At 42.3% G+C, this 16,701-nt stretch overlaps 1 long non-coding RNA gene across 3 annotated transcripts in view; it reads right to left on the reverse strand.

The window, feature by feature from the left end:
* LOC123275958 (uncharacterized) overlaps positions 1–16,701 on the reverse strand; it is a 94,313-nt gene that overhangs the window by 17,216 nt on the left and 60,396 nt on the right. For 2 of the 3 annotated variants that reach the window (XR_006512135.2, XR_006512137.2), the window contains exons 3-4: positions 11,087–11,206; positions 8,303–8,392 (exon numbers count right to left, since the gene is read on the reverse strand). This is a non-coding gene — a long non-coding RNA (uncharacterized lncRNA). Of the gene's footprint in view, positions 1–8,288; positions 8,393–11,086; positions 11,207–16,701 lie in introns of all 3 variants that reach the window. The other variant, XR_011502637.1, reaches the window with a different exon arrangement.

Below are 16,701 nucleotides of genomic sequence, written 5' to 3' on the forward strand. Positions count from 1 at the left end.
CCTCAACAGCAGCCAAAAGGAAAGTCTTTTTCTCTTGACCCTTGGCTGATCCTTTCATTCACTTCCATGAATTTTCTCCCTCTTTCTGGCTGTGGCTTAGATTTTGTTTCCCTTGAGACTCAGCCCAGCTGAATTCAGGCAGGGTAACAGCGATCCATAGATTCACTCATGGCTATCGAGCTATTGAAATGCAGCTACGTTGACCGAGAAACTAAATTTTTAACTATATCTGATTCTAATTTATTCAAACTTTAAAACTTACACCAAATTCAGTTATTGATGAATTTCTGAGTATGTTTAGAACAATTTGGGTATGTGAATCCACCTTTTCAACTGTAAATTTTCTGAACCTTAAATGCACATCAAGCACTTCCAATGAAAATTTAGTCTTCTAATGAGATGTGCTGTGTTAAATATACACCAGGTTTTGAAGACTTAATATAAAAAAGAACATAAAATGTCTCAATAATAACTTTTTATGTTGATTACATGTTGAAATGATATTTTGGCTATTGTAGGTTGAATAATATATATTATTAAAAATAATTTCACATTTCACTTTACTTTTTCAGTGTGGTGACTAGAACATTTTAAACTATCTGACTCACATTATTTCTATCAGATGGCGCTGGTCCACAGCACGAGTAATGATGTCGGAGAGAATCAGCTCCCCCCATTTGCTGGCTGTATGACCTTAAGCAAACTACTTGACCTCCTTAAGCCTCCACTTACTCATCTGTAAACTGGGGGAAATTTTACTATCTTCTGAGTGGGCCTGTAATGAATTTTACATGAGACAGTGAATAAAAAGCTTACCCCAGTGCCTGGCTCATAGTAAAATACTCTGTAAGTGTTCGCTTTTATTATTGTTGCTGTTACCATTATCCTCTATCATCCAGATGTTTAGCAAAAGAGTACATCAAAATAAATACTAGCTGCCTGTGGGTTGACTAGTGTCTTATGACCAAATAAAGTAACCTCATTTTCCAAAATAAAAATAAGAACTTGAGATCAGATATAGGAGTTTTTTGTTTGTTTGTGAATGTATTTACAAGAAAATCACATTTTTCAGTTGATGGAATGCTTTTACTTAAAACAATCAAATAACTTGAAATCCAGACTTCTCTGGAAAATCCCAGGCATGAGGTTTACTCCTAAAAAGTACTGGTGTACAATATCTCAAAGAAGCCGAACTCAGCAATTCTCCATTTAGATTCCATTTTGAAGGCGAAAGTTTCATTTATATCCACTTTTTTCGGGGGGGAGGGAGCCATGATGAAAAAGACTAAATAAATAGTCTAGTAGACATTAGGCATTTCTGCTTCTAGAAAGATGAAGTACTTTTCCCTATTTCTCATGCTAAGTACAACTAAATACTCTGGACTTTATATCTAAATCAAACACAAGACTCTGAAAGAAGGCAAGAAGAAGGCAGACCACTGGAGACCTCAGGATCCAAGGAATGACATAGTGATGGATTCTTCGGGTTTCCGTATGGCCTCATATAGCCCATACTTGGAACTGGACAAGCCGGACACACAGAGTACCAAGGAGTGCAGACAAAGAAAGTCTCAAAAAAGCCCGCTCTCTCTAGCCAAAGGACCAGGAAAGGAGAAGTCTAGCAAGACAAAAAAACTTTTAGATGATAACCACTCAACTCCTGCCAAACGCCACAGAAAAAACTTTGAATCCACTTCCATCCATACCAGCAAAGATCAAGTAGGGAGTCTGGACTTCCACCCATGGTAATGGGGCACCCCTCCCCACTGGAATGCTACCAGAGGAGATCTGGGGGAGATGCAAGACTTTCACCACTGCCCAACAGTAACAGGGCCACTCCAACCCCGGTGCATCAGCAGAAGCTATGTTGGGAGCTGGAATTCCCACCCACACCCAGCAGTAATGAGGAGCCCCTCCTTTTCTCTGGTGTCAAGAGAGGTTGAGTTGGGAATTTGGACTTCTACTCTGCCCAGGCATCAATGAATAGGTAACACCCTTCCCCTACCCAGGGTGGTACTAGAGGATGCCCACTAACGCAGGAAGTTTACTTAAGATCCAGTCTCATAACACAATACCCAAAATGTCCAGATTTCAATCAAAAATCACATATCACAGTAAAAACCAGGAAAATCTCAACTTGAATTTAAAAAGATAATCAATAGATGCTAACATCAATATGACAGAGACGTTGGAATTATCTGACAAATATCTTTAAACAGCTATCATAAAAATGCTTCAGTGAGCAATTACGAACATATTTGAAATAAATGAAAAAGTAGAAAGCCTCAGCAAAGAAACAGAAAATTTTAGGAAGAACCAAATGGAAATCCTAGAACTAAAAAATACAATAATTGAAATTAAAAACTCAATGGATGGGCTCAATAGCAGAAGGGAGGGCACAAAGGAAAGAAACAGTGAATTTGAAGACAAAACAGCAGAATTTACCCAATCTGAACAACAGAAAGAAAATCGCCTGGGGAAAAAAAATGAACAGAGCAACAGGAACCTGTGGACTATAACAAAAGTCTAATATTCATGTCCTTGGAGTCCCAGAAGAAGAGAAGAAAGAAGGTGAGGCTAAAAAAATACAGGCATACCTCGGAGATATTGCAAGTTTAGTTCCAGATCACCGCAATAAAGCGAATATCGCAATAAGGTGAGTCAGGAATTTTTTAGTTTCACAGTGCATATGAAAGTTATGTTTATACTCTAGTGTAATACTGGAGTCTATTAAGTGTGCAATAGCCTTATATCTAAAAAATGCACATGGCTTAATTAAAAAATACTTTATTGCTAAAAAGTTCTAACCATCTTCTGAGCCTTCAGCAAGTTGTAATCTTTTTGCTGGTGGAGGGTCTTGTCTCCATGTTGATGGCTGCTGACTGATCAGAGTGGCGGTTGCTGAAGGTTGGGGTGGCTGTGGCAATTTCTTAAAGTAAGACAACAATGAAGTCTGCCACATGAATTGACTCTTCCTTTCACAAATGACTGCTCTGCACCATGCAATGCTGCTTGACAGCATTTTACCCACGGTACAACTTCTTTCAAATTGAAGTCAATTCTCTCAAATCTTCCTGCTGTTTCATCAGCTAAGTTTGTGAATATTCTAAATTCTTTGTTGTCATTTCAACAGTCTTCACAGCGTCTTCACCAGGAGTAGGTTCCCTCTCAAGAAACCACTTTTGCAGCCAGCCCGGCGTAGGGGTTAAGTTCGCACACTCCGCTTCAATGGCCCAGGGTTCGCTGGCTCGGATCCTCAGCATGGACCTAGCCCTGCTCGTCAAGCCATGCTGAGGCTTGGAAGAACTCGAAGAACTAGAAGGACCTACGACTAGGATATACAAGTAGGTACTGGGGCTTTGGGGAGAAGAAAAAGAGGAAGGTTGGCAACAGATGTTAGCTCAGGGCCAATCTTCCTCACCAAAAAGCATACTTTAAAAAAAAAAAAAAAACAAGCACTTTCTTTGTTGATCTATAAAGAGCATCTTCCCATCTGTTTAAGTTTTATCATGAGATTGCAGCAATTCAGTCATATCTTCAGGCTCCACTTCTAATTCTAGCTCTCTTGCTATTTCCACCACATGTGAAGTTACTTCCTCCAATGAGGTCTTAAACCCCTCAAAGTCATCCATGAGGACTGGAATCAAGTTCTCCCAAACTCCTGTTAATGTTGATAATCTGACCTCTCCCGATGAATCATGAGTGTGCTTAATGGCGTCTAGAATGATGAATCCTTTCCAGAAGGTTTTCAATTTACTTTGGCCAGATCCATCAGAGGAATCATTATCTATGGGCTCTATAGCCTTACAAAAATGTATTTCTTAAATAATAAGACTTGAAAGTCAAAACGACTCCTTGATCCATGGGCTACAGAATAGATTTGCGTTAGCAGGCATGAAAACATTCATCTCCTTGGACTCCTCCATCAGAGCTCTTGGGTGACCAGGTGCATTGTCAGTGAGCAGTGATATTTTGAAAGATATCTTTCTTTCTAAGCAGTAGCTCTCAACAGTAGGCTTAAAAGATTCAGTAAACAATGTGGTAAACAAACGTGGTGTTATCTAGGCTTTATCGTCCCATTTATAGGGCAGAGACAGAGTAGATACAGTATAATTCTTAAGGGCCCAAGGATTTTTGGAATGGTAAGTGAACATGGGCTTCATCTTAGTCACCAGCTGCATCAGCCACTAACAAGAGAGTCAGCCTATCTTTTGAAGTGTTGAAGCCGAGCAATGACTTCTCCTCTCTAGCTATGAAAGTCCTAGATGGCCACTTCTTCCCATATAAGACTGTTTCATCTAAATTCAAAATCCGTTGTTCAGTGTAGCCACCTTCATTAATTATCTTAACTAGGTCTTCTGGACAACTTGCTGCAGCTTCCACACCAGCACTTGCTGCTTCCCCTTGCACTTTTTTTTTTTTTAAGATTTTATTATTTCCTTTTTCTCCCCAAAGCCCCTCGGTACATAGTTGTATATTCTTCGTTGTGGGTTCTTCTAGATGTGGCATGTGGGACGCTGCCTCAGCGTGGTCTGATGAGCAGTGCCACGTCCGCGCCCAGGATTCGAACCAACGAAACACTGGGCTGCCTGCAGCGGAGCGCGTGAACTTAACCACTCGGCCACTGGGCCAGCCCCCTCCCCTTGCACTTTTATGTTATGGAGATGGCTTCTTTCCTTAAATCTCATGAACCAAGCTCTGATAGCTTCCAACTTTTCTTCTGCAGCTTCCTCACCTCTCTCAGCCTTTACAGAGTTGAAGATTTCGAGCCTTGCTCTGGATTAGGCTTTGGCTTAAAGGAATGCTGTGGCTGATTTGATCTTCTATCCAGACCACTAAAACGTTCTCCATATCAGCAATGAGGCTGTTTCACTTACTTATCATTTGTGTGTTCCCTGGAGTTGCACTTTTAATTTCCTTCAAGGACTCTTCATTTGCGTTCACAACTTGGCTAACTGTTTGGTGAAAGAGGCCTAGTTTTTGGCTTATCTCAGCTTTCGACATGCCTTCCTCACTAAGCTTAATTGTTTCTAGCTTTTGATTTAAAGTGAGAGATGTGAGACTCTTCCTTTCATTTGAACACTTAGAGGCCATTGTAGAGTTATTAATTGGCCTAATTTCAATATCGCTGTGTCTAAGGAAATAGGGAGGCCCGAGGAGAGAGACAGAGATGGAGTAACAGCTGGTCAGTGGAGCAGTCAGCACACACACAACATTTATTGATTAAGTTTGCCGTCTTATATAGGTTCAGTTTTGGGTGCCCCCAAATAATTACAGTTGTAACATCAAAGATCACTTATCACAGGTCACCATAACAAATATAATAATAATGAAAAAGTTTGAAATATTGTGAGAATTGCCAAAATGGGGCACAGAGACACAAAGTGAACAAATGCTGTTGGGAAAACAGCACCAATAGACTTGCTTGACGCAGGATTGCCACAAACCTCCAGTTTGTAAAAAAATGCAATATCTGTGATGCACAAGAAAGCGAAGTGCAATCAAATGAGGTTTGCCTGCATTTGAAGAAATAATTGCTGAATTTCTCAAATTTGGAATAGACATAAACCTACAGATTCAAGAAGCTCAGTGAAATCCATGCCAAAGATATGTCATAGTCAAACTTCTGAAAACTTTAGTTTCAGACAAAGAAAAATCTTGAAATCAGAGAGAAAGAAATGACACCTTACCTATAGAGGAAAAAACACTTCCAATGACAGCAGAGTTCTCATCAGAAATCATGGAGGTCAGAACAATTTTCAAATACTGAAGGGAAAGAACTATCAACCCAGAATTCTATATCCAGTGTAAATATCCTTCAAGAATGAAAGGAAAATTTAGCCATTCTCAGATGAAGGAAAACTAAGAGAATTTATCACTATCAGACATAACCCTAAAAGAATGGCTAAAGGAAGTTCTCTAAACAGAAAGGAAATGATAAAAGAAGTAATCTTGGAACATCAGGAAAGAAGAAATAACAATAGAAGGAGTAAAAATATGAATAAATACAATGCACTTTCCTTCTCTTGATTTTTCTAAATTATTTTACAATTGAAGCAAAAATGATAATACTGTCTGATGTGGTTCTACAGATATATAGATGGATTACTTAAGGCACTTATAAATAGTTAGGGTGAAACGACAGAAGGGGAGGTAGGATTTCTATACTTCACTTGAACTAGTAAAATGCCAATACCAATAGATTGTGATGATAAGATATATATATAATACATAACGTAATACCTAGAGCAACCACTAAAAAACTACAGAAAGAGATACACTCAAAAACACTATCAATAAATCAAAGCAAAATTCTAAAAAGATGTTCAATAACCCATAGGAAGGTCAGAAAAAGAAAAGAGAGAAACAACAAAACAGAGGGAAAAAAGTAGAAAACAAAAAATAAAATGGCAGACAAAAGCTCTACCATGTTAATAATTACATAAATGTAAATGGTCTGATACATCAATTAAAAGACAGAGATAGGCAGAGTGAGTTTAAAAACGTGACCTAATTACACGCCACTATAAGAAACTCATTTCAAATACCATGATGTAGGTAGGTTGAAAGTAAAAGAATGGAAAAAGGTATATCATGTAAACAATAATCAAAAGAAAGCAGAGGTGGCTATATTAATATCATATAAAGTAGACTCCAGAACAAAGAGAATTATCAGAGACAAAGACATTGCATGATGATAAAAGGGTCAATCCACCAAGAAGACACAGCTATTCTAAATGTATATGCAGCAAACAACAGAGCTACAAAATATGTGAGGCAAAAACTGATAGAACTGATAGAAGAAATAGACAAATCCACAATTATAGCTGTAAACTTCAAACTCTCTCTCTCAACAACCGATGGAACAACTAGACACAAAATTATCAAGGATATGAGAAAACTCAATAGCGTTATTAACAAACAGAATCCAACTGACATTTATAGAATACTCCCCCCAACAATAGCAGAATACATGTTATTTTCAAGCACCCATGGACCATATACCAAAATAGACCATGTCCTGGGAGCTAAAGCCAACACTAACAAGTTTAAAAGAATTGAAATTATACAGAGTATGTTCTATAACCACAATGCAATCAAACTAGAAACCAACAGAAAGATAGCAGGAAAATCTCCAAAGACATGGAAACTAAACAACACATTTCCAAAGACTCCATGGGTCTCAAGGGAAATTTTTTTTAAATCCATTGAACTGAATGAAAATAAAACACAACATACCCAAATTTGCGAGACATAGCTAACAGCGTTGAGAGGAAAATTCATAGCACTAATGCTAACATTAGAAAAGAGGAAAAGTCTCAAATCTATAACCTAAGTTCCCACCTCAAGAAATTTAAAAATAAAAGCAAAATAAACCCAAAGAAAGCAGAAGGAAGGAAACAATAAAGATAAGAGCAGAAATCAAAAAATCAACAACAGAAAATAGAAAAAAAACCAATGGAACAAAAAGCTGTTTCCTTTAAAAGATCAATTGACAAACCCCTCTCCTGGGGTTGGGAGGGTATCAGGAACAGGGAAACTCACACCTGTTCACAATTCAGTCCACCTGCCACAACCCCTTCATGGCACCCATGGTGCTCTTCCCCTCCAACTCTGCTGGCCCCCAAAACACCCCACACACGTACACACATACACGTTTGCTACCCTCTCTGAAAACAGCCCCTCCTGTTCCAGGAGTCCCCAGGGCCTGGCCAGGAGTAGTTATCCGAGGCTGGCACCAGGCCATCCTTCTTTTCCCTTCTTCCTCCTCTGAGCAGACCCCTTCAACCCAAGGAAATCAACTGATGCTAATAGATGCCCGGAGGTTACCAGGCCCACCTGCCCATCAGATGTGCCCAAAGCACCTGGATCCAGGCTAAAGCCCAACTTAGAAGGCTGGGCGTGATAATAGGATTTGTCATCAATGTATATTCCAGCGAAGTGCTTCTCCAGAATACGTTCTTATTTCAAAAGTCAACATCTGCCTGTCGTATCATTTTCCACTTTTATTTTATTAAAGTCTGTTTCATTCTTTCTGTGATACTTATTTTTAAACATTAATTTATTCAAACACTAATAAAATACTAATAAAATTTTTCTAATTACTTGAATTCCACCACTCTACTGTAATTATTTTTCTTTTAGCAAAACATTTCTTCCAAACTTTGTCGGCATGCATACATTAAATAGATAGCTAGGTAGAAGACAGATAAAGATAGACATAAAGCATATTTACACACACATACTTGCACACACATAATAATGAAATAGATACAGATTCTCCTTACTTTTCAATACTTACGTTGAATCTCCACTAATTCTGACTGTTCCTCTAGCCCGCTCATTTTCAAAAACAGCAAAGTTTCTGGTAAATTTGCAATCTTCAGCCAACCTAACAAAATATTTAAGCCAAAGATATTTTTAATGCTATTTTCCGTGTACCTCACACATTGGTCTTCCTTATGGGTAGAACAAGATACTTAATATAAGAAAATTGTGTTTATTTTAAATTTGAAAAAAATTATAGAAACATACTCTTCCCTTTTTGGGCAAAATTCCAAACTGGCTTCTACTGGGTTGATCTGCTCTCCATACATGGCGGGACAGGTGCCAGGAATTGTTTTTCCAGCCTTGATGACAGATTTTCAGTGGTTATTCACAATCTCTCACCTGCTCCAAGGGCAGGTCAAGGGAACACTTTCGCCTCTGACTGGCCACATTAGGGTACGGGTTGAGACCAGGAAACAACAGAAAACAGACCAAACAATAAGGAGATTGAACCCTTGGCCTTTTTCAACAGGATCCCTGGCCTCAGACTCTCCCCCCAGTCATATGGCCATGCTGTGTGGTGAGCAGTCCATGTAAACACCAGGACCAAAACTTCAGGGTAACCAATCCAGCTTTCTCACAGCTATTTTGTCCCCATGGAGTCCAAAACACTTTCAATTCTTAAGTAGCCTTTGCACACACAGAAAAATTTCCATATAAATAAAGTCTCTGAAAAACAATATGTATCAATTCCTGGAATGAAAATGTGAATTTACCCCTGAAAATAATCCTCATGAGAAATAAAACAACAATCATTCCTATTTAAAGGAAAGCATTGTTGCAGGTCGGGTGCCCTTAGAAATAGACTCAGAGATGGAGAATTGCATGCAGGAGGTTTAGTGGGCAATGACCTTGGCACCAGCACCTGTGCAGAAGCGAGAGCTGCGGACTCAGGCAAAGGGAGAAGTTGAGCTGCCATGCAGTCACAGCAAAGGCCTCAGCTGATCTCATGGGGAACTCTGGAGCTGGGATGGCCCTGCAGAGATGTCCCAAAATAAAGCAAAAGGGCTGGCCCTTTCTACCGCCACATCAGCCGGTCATTGGATTCTGGCTGCTCCTAGGAAAGGAGCATGACCTTAAACAAGATAGTGTCTCTTCACCAGGGTTATGAGGAGCAGGAGGATGCAGCTGTGAGCTGTCAGTCCATCACACTCCCAGCCGCAGTCCTGAAGCGGGGGATCTGGGCAACACACCCCTGTGCCTACTGCAAGTGTGAACCATGTCCTTGTTCACTCTCACCAGGGAAATGTCTAAGTAGACCCAGCAGACAGTCAAGCCTACTTCCCAAAGAAAGAGTGGGCTATTGAAAAGAAAGAAAAAAAATCATGGGCCACAGAACTTTTTACCGGAAGTAAGACTTTATGTCAATGCCAAGACAATACAGCATCTTAAATTCTGCACAAGACTGATTCCAGCTTCTCTGGCCCAGACTAAAAGCAACCCAGGAGCAGATCTCATACCAGTTACCCACTCTTCTCTCTGCCCCTCCCCAGCACTTCAATGCCTTCCCAAACACCAATGACACAAAGTGAAATGCATTTCATGCAAGAGAGCCTACTAGATTGACTCCACACTGCTCCTGAATATTAATTTTTTCATGGATGCCAAGAGACAGAATGGACAGAGAAGCAAAAGTGTTATGAGGAAACGTTTATGACAGACTAATGGTCTATCACTGGCTATGTCCTTTCAGCAGAGCTCAAAGGTCAAACCACCATTTCCATCATGCGGTCTTCATGCTGAAGGCTCCCCAGGAAAGACTCTCCAATGGAAGAAAGAAAGAAACCATTAGGACCTGAAAGAACTTCTGCATCTCCTATTGAATGTTAAACCACCATGTGACTCTTCATTTAAAAGCAGGAAGGTCAGCCTTCTGCCCAGATATGGTATCATCATTTAAAATAACACGTTAAAAAATATATAGTACACACTTGGGAGGGAAGGGGGAGGAGAGAAAGGAGTAAGGCTTGCTCTCATAAGCAGTTTCCAAAAGTGGACAGATAAAATGTTGACCTGTCCAACGTCAACCCCGGGATGATGACCTCAGAGAAAGCCCTGCGAAAGCAAATTCCATACGTACATCTGTCTGTCTGTCTGATGTGACATCAGTGTTCACACCCTAGAGAAGGTGGCTAGATGGCAGAACCTATTTTAGATGTTCTCTCAAACCCCTTGGCCTCACCCACTCAGCCCCCGGGGTACTGAAGCCATGCTAGAACCTGGCCACACTTCTGAGTCTAAACATCCAGGGAAAATTTAAAAAAAAAAAATGCGGGTGAAACGCAAAGATAGGGAGAGCAAACCCACTCAGCAAATGGTCGAGGCGTCATCAAGGTCCTGCATTTCTTCCCTTCGGTGTAAGTGAAGATTCTTTTCCCCGGCCTATGGGCTGAATGAAAATGGCCAGGCTCTTCTGGCCCTTTGAACCAGTTTCTTCTAGAGGCTCATCTCATCCCTTGCTCAGGATCCCTAGTGTCTGCCTTCCTGGGGCAAACGCATTCCTAAAAAGTTATATGTGAACGAGTTGTTTGTAGAACAAATAATACTTTTCCACTGAATTTCATTCTGATTCTGTAGCGTTTTTATCATCATTTCTAATCTATCTCCTGTGACAACAAGTGAGTCACTCATAAAGTGAAGAATTCATTTTCCATTGCGCAATCACCCCACCTCTTTTCTGTTTTCATCAGGAGAGGCATCTAAAACTGGCTTTCCCCTGGCAGTCCCCAAGAGTCCGAAGCCCTCAGACCCCACTCACCTCCTTGCCTGCAGCTTCCACTCCCGACTCTGCCAAGTTCCCTCTCTTCTTTGCTTAGGGCTCCACGCTGGCTTTGTTAGTCTGCTATGGCTGCCATAAGAAATACCACAGGCTGGATGGCTGAAACAAGAGAAATTGATTATCTCCAATTCTGGGCACTAGACATCCAAGCTCAAGGTGTGGGCAGGGCTGGTTTCTCCTGACGCCTCTCTCTTTGATTGTCGAAGGCCACCTTCCCCTGTGTCTTCACACGGTCTTCCATCTGTACCCGTCTGTATCCAAAATTTCTGCTTCTTACAAGGACATCAGCCATATTGGATTAGGGCCCACCCATATGACCTCATTCTACCTGAATTACCTCTTTAAATACAGTCATATCCTGGGTACTAGGATTGGGGGGGGTACAATTCAGCCCATAACGCTGGCTAAAAAATATATATATTTACATATCCTCTGCATAAGAAGGTGGGGGTAGGGGGGTGGAGATCATTTCACCATTTCTAAATATCTTCCAAAGTTAAGAATTAGTAAAAAGTTAGTTTCTTGTGTGCCTCTCAGCTCTTCCCTTCTTTGGATGACCACAAGGCAGCGGTTCCCAAACATGAGGGTGCAGCAGAATCGCCTGGAACGTAGGCTAAACGCAGACGGCCTGCCCCACCCTCAGAGTTTCTGGTTTACAAGGTCTGGGCTGGGGCCTGAGAATTTGCATTTCTAACAAGGGCTGCTGTGGACCACACTTGGAGAACCACTGTGGGACCACAATGCAATCATGGATGAACTCGTCTTACATCTCGCCTCCCTGTGTTGCCTTGCTGAGCACTTTGATGGCATTGTCCCTTGTGCGCCTCCCAGACACCTGTAGTGTAGTGAGGGGGGGGCACAGTCATTGTCCTTATTCCAGAGAAGAGGCAAGTCTGTCTCAGAGTGGTTATGGGCTTGCTCAAGGTTGCACAGTTTATTAGTGGCAGAGCCATCTGTTGATCTTCTTCTCTCCAGTAACCCAGAACCATCAGGATCAGAGAGGAAACAAAATGAAAGATGACTGGTTTTTCCCAGTCTGTAAAAACACCACTGCTAAGAATGATAATACCTATTCTCTGCTTATCGTCCAGGCGCCTTTGTAAGAGTTTCACCTGTATTGTGTAATTTAATTCACTGAACCATGTGAAGTAGGTACTATTATTATAATACCCATTTTACAGATAAGGAAACTGAGGCTCAAGGAGGTTAAGAAATCTATCCAAGGTCACACAACCAATAAGCAGTGGAGCCTGGACACAAACACAAATTAGTCTGATTCTGGACCCCACGTTCATAGACATTATTCTTGGAAAGGGGGAATCAGTAGCCTTTTCTAAACTCCCATTGCCCTGCGGTTCCTGTAACCCAGCTCAAGAGCTGGGCTTTGTGATGAGAATGGAGGTGAGTGCAAGGAATAGGTAGATAACCCACTGACAAAGCTGCTGGTCAAGGAAGGCAGCTGGACCACCCAGGTAAGTGACGGATGGAGGCCAGGGGCACAGAGGGCCTGGAAACTTGCTTGTCTCACACAAAGTTAACCAGGTAGGTAAGATTTTTTTTTTTTTAAGTAATTTTACTGAGATCATAATAGTTTATAACATTGTGTAATTTGGGGTGTACATTATTATTTATCAATTTCTGAATACCCTTCATTGTGCTCACTCCCAGTAGTCTAATTTTTATCCGTCACCATATCTATGTGCCCCTTCATCCCTTTCACCCACCTCCCAACTCTTTTCCCCTCTGGTAACAACAAATCTATTCTCTTTGTCCATGTGTTTATCTTCCACATATGAGTGAAATCGTGAAATATTTGTCTTTCTCTGTCTGGCTTATTTCGCTTAACATCGTACCCTCAAGGTCCATCTATGTTGTTGCAAATGGGGCAATTTCATCTTTTTTTATGTCTGAGTAGTATTCCATCGTATATATACAGCACATCTTCTTTATCCATCCATCAGTCAGCGGGTGCTTGGGTTGCTTCCATGTCTTGGCTATTGTGACTAATGCTGCAACGAACATAGGGGTGCATAAATCTCTTTGAATTGTTGATTTCAAGTTCTTTGGATAAATACCCAGTAGTGGAATAGCTGGATCCCACTATTTTTTAATTTTTTGCGAAATCTCCATACTGTTTTCCTTGGTGGCTGTACCAGTTTGCGTTGCAGGTGGGTAAGTTTTGTTCCAATTTTAGTGAATCAAATTTCACTTGCTTCCAGGTGTTGCCTGGTTTTACCCTCCTCTTCCTTGAGCAGAGTGCCGTCTGCCTTTTTCTGTTAGCTCATTTCCTTCACCTACTGCTCGCAGTCCTTTCAAAGTTCCTGAGGGACAGAGGTTTTCAGGGCTACATGTAAGAAACACCTGCAGTGTTTCTCTCATTTCTCTCCTCCCCTCCCCACAAAGTCACCCGAGAGCTCGTGATTAGGCTCATAGGTAACCCCAGACTTCTTGGGTGGCCTCCCAGGTAAACACTGTCAGGTTCCCGTGACTTATCCTTTTAGGTCATCCACCAACCTGAGACTCTCTGCATTTGGACTTCATGTGCATTCAGCCCTCCCATATCTGCTCTCTTGATCGCCCACATCCCAGTGAAAGCTTCCTTTGGCACAGATAAAGGGTTAATTTAAGAAAGGGAAACGTTTTCCGGCACCTCGAGGTGTGCTAGTGATGTATGTATGCTGCTCCCTGCCTCCTCCCAGCACCCCCATGAGATCAGTGTCACCCCCTCACAGAAGAGCGGGGAAGGAATCACCGGACCTGCCCAGGTCGCACAGCCTCTCCGTGGCAGCACCAAGACGCAAACCTGGGGCTTCCTCTCTCTGACATCCATCTCTTTCCTCTATTTATCCTTAAGAGAAGTTGTTTCACCAGACACCACAAAGCTGATCCAGACCCACATAGCTCCTCCTCCTCCTCCTGGGCACCCCGGGGTTTCAGTACATTCCACAGTCCTCCTTCTGTACAGAAAAGAAAGCTCAAGTCCTCAGAGACTTCACAAAACCAGGGCTCATTCAACTGCTTCCCGCTCAACAAGTGTTTACTGAGCACCTACCCAGTGCCTCACTTTGCACTGGAGTCAACAGCTCTGGGGCCCACGGTCTGCAGGGAAGAGGAGGGGTGCTATGGACTGAATGTGTCCCCCCAAAACTCATATATTGAAGCCCTAAGTCCCAATGTGGTGCGGTTTGAAGAAGGGGCCTCTGGGAGGTACTTAGGTTTAGCCGAGGTCACGCGCGTGTGCCACCACGATGGGATTAGTGCCTTAGGAGAACAGGCTCTCTCTCCTCAGCACGCAAAGAAGAGGTCACAAGAGCACACGTGAGAAGGCAGCCATCTGCAGACCAGGAGGGACCCCTCACCAAGAACTGAAGCTGCAGGCACCTCATCTGGAACCTCCCAGCCTCCAGAACTGTGGGAGAGAAATGTTAGTTGTGTAAGGCACCCAGTCCATGGTGATTCGTTACAGCAGCCCTGACTAAGACAAGGGGAGAAGGGAAACACCAGCCTCCCAGGTGAGTCACTTCCCAGGCTGGGTCCTTGGGGCAGATATGGGAGCAGTAGATGAAGGGAGATCTCTCTGACGGACCACTGGCACGTGTGCTACCTCTGCGGTAAAGGCCACTTAGCTCAAGTAGCAGACTTTGTCACTCTCTCCCGGGAAGTCACACTCCTCCCAGCCCTTTGCCTTTTTTTTTTTTCTGAGGAAGATTAGCCCTGAGCTAACTGCTGCCAATCCTCCTCTTTTTGCTGAGGAAGACTGGCCCAGAGCTAACATCCGTGCCCATCTTCCTCTGCTTTATATGTCGGATGCCTGCCACAGCATGGCCTTTGCCAAGCTGTGCCATGTCTGCACCCGGGATCCAAACCAGTGAACCCCAGGCCCGGAAGTGGAACGTGCACACTTAACCACTGCACCACTGGGCTGGCCCACCAGCCCTTTGCCATTAAAGAGGAAGTTCACAGGGAACAAAGCAGTTGCTGACCACCCAGCTCCGCTGGGAGCTCTCTCAGAGGAGTTTGTAGCCCCTTCTGAAATTCCTGTATTTATTTAATAAAACTAACATAGTGTTTTCTATGTTAATTACATATTAGAAAGTGAAGGACTTGACCAAAATAAGGAATCAGCCGATAAGTGCGACGTGTAAGATACCAGAGCCGGACTCCTGGGTTCAAATCCTACCTCCACCACTTACCAGCTGTGTGTCCATGGGCAGCCTGCCTAACCTCTCTCTGCCACAGTGTCCTTATCTCTAAAACGGAGATCATAAAAGCGTCTACGCCGTGGGGCTATAGTGAGGATTAAATAAGTTAATACACATAAGGCTTTTAAAACAATGCCTGGCACATAGTTGAATCTCAATAAACATTATATATAATAATTATATATGCAAACAAACTGTGTACAGAAACAATCAATTACAGAAACAATATGAGGAAAAATCCAGTTTTCTCCTTCTTGTACCTGCAGTCCCTTAGCCCTGTTTTCCATGGAATGTGACATAGTTCCCAAGTCTGACAATTCACATGAGGTGATGTCGGGTTAAATGTTGGGCCACCTGAAGGGTGTTATTAACTCCTTGTGTCACAAAATAATAATTTAAATCAAGGACCTACAAGATAGACTAGCAAGTTCAAGAAATGAAGACATGTTCTTCTTGGTCCTCTTTGCCTCATTCCTTATTGGAGTTTGGCACAAAAAAATATAATTCCGTTTCCTGCCGCGCTCACGCTTCATGTCAGTGCACCAGTCAGGGTGATGGGCCTGGGCCGCAACAGAGGAGTCAAGCCAGACCTCCGGCCTCCAGGAGCTCCCGAGCTGGCAGTTGGCAACAGCGTCCTAGATGACCTGGGAACAGATGCAGCCCCACGAGGCAAGATCAAAGCGGGGGATCAGATGAAATTATGTTCATACCTTTAGGACCTTCCACACTTCTTTCCCTTGTATAGCACATACTCAGCGCCAAGCATCTAAGTTCTTGACACATATTAACTCACTTTAGCTCATAAGGAGCCCACGAGAAGATGCTAGCGTTCATCATTAAGGACAATGAAAATGTAAACTGCAAGATGTGATGAAAATATTAAGGCTCAATAAGTTAGAGTTAAAAGACAGAGGAACTGAATTCAGACACAGTACCCTCATTCAAGCTCAAAATTATGAAAAAAAAGTCATAATCTCATAAAAATGCCTCAAGTCTCACTCCACTTCTAAAGTGCCTCATGGAAGCTATTAAAACCAGGACCATTAAAAATAATAATAACTGGATTAATAGACAGAATTTATTGAACACCTCCTGTGTTCCAAATTTGCACGTGTTTAATATTTGAGCATAGCCTAGTGCACAGGAACGGACTCTGGCCTCACACAGCTTTGATAGCCCAGGTCTGCATTTGCTAGTTATGGAATGCCCAGAAAGTTTCTTAACCTCTCCATGTCTCAGTTTCCCCATCTGCAAAATGGGGATAACTGTACCTGCTTCGTAGGGCTGGAGTAGGGTTAACTGAGTTAGTACCGTACATAAAACACTCAGACAGTGCCTAGCACTTAGTAAGAGCGCTAGAGGGCCTGTCGGTGGCACGATGGTTAAGTGTGC

This window comes from Equus asinus, chromosome 4 (genome assembly GCF_041296235.1).
Source record: "Equus asinus isolate D_3611 breed Donkey chromosome 4, EquAss-T2T_v2, whole genome shotgun sequence".
Taxonomy (NCBI): domain Eukaryota; kingdom Metazoa; phylum Chordata; class Mammalia; order Perissodactyla; family Equidae; genus Equus; species Equus asinus.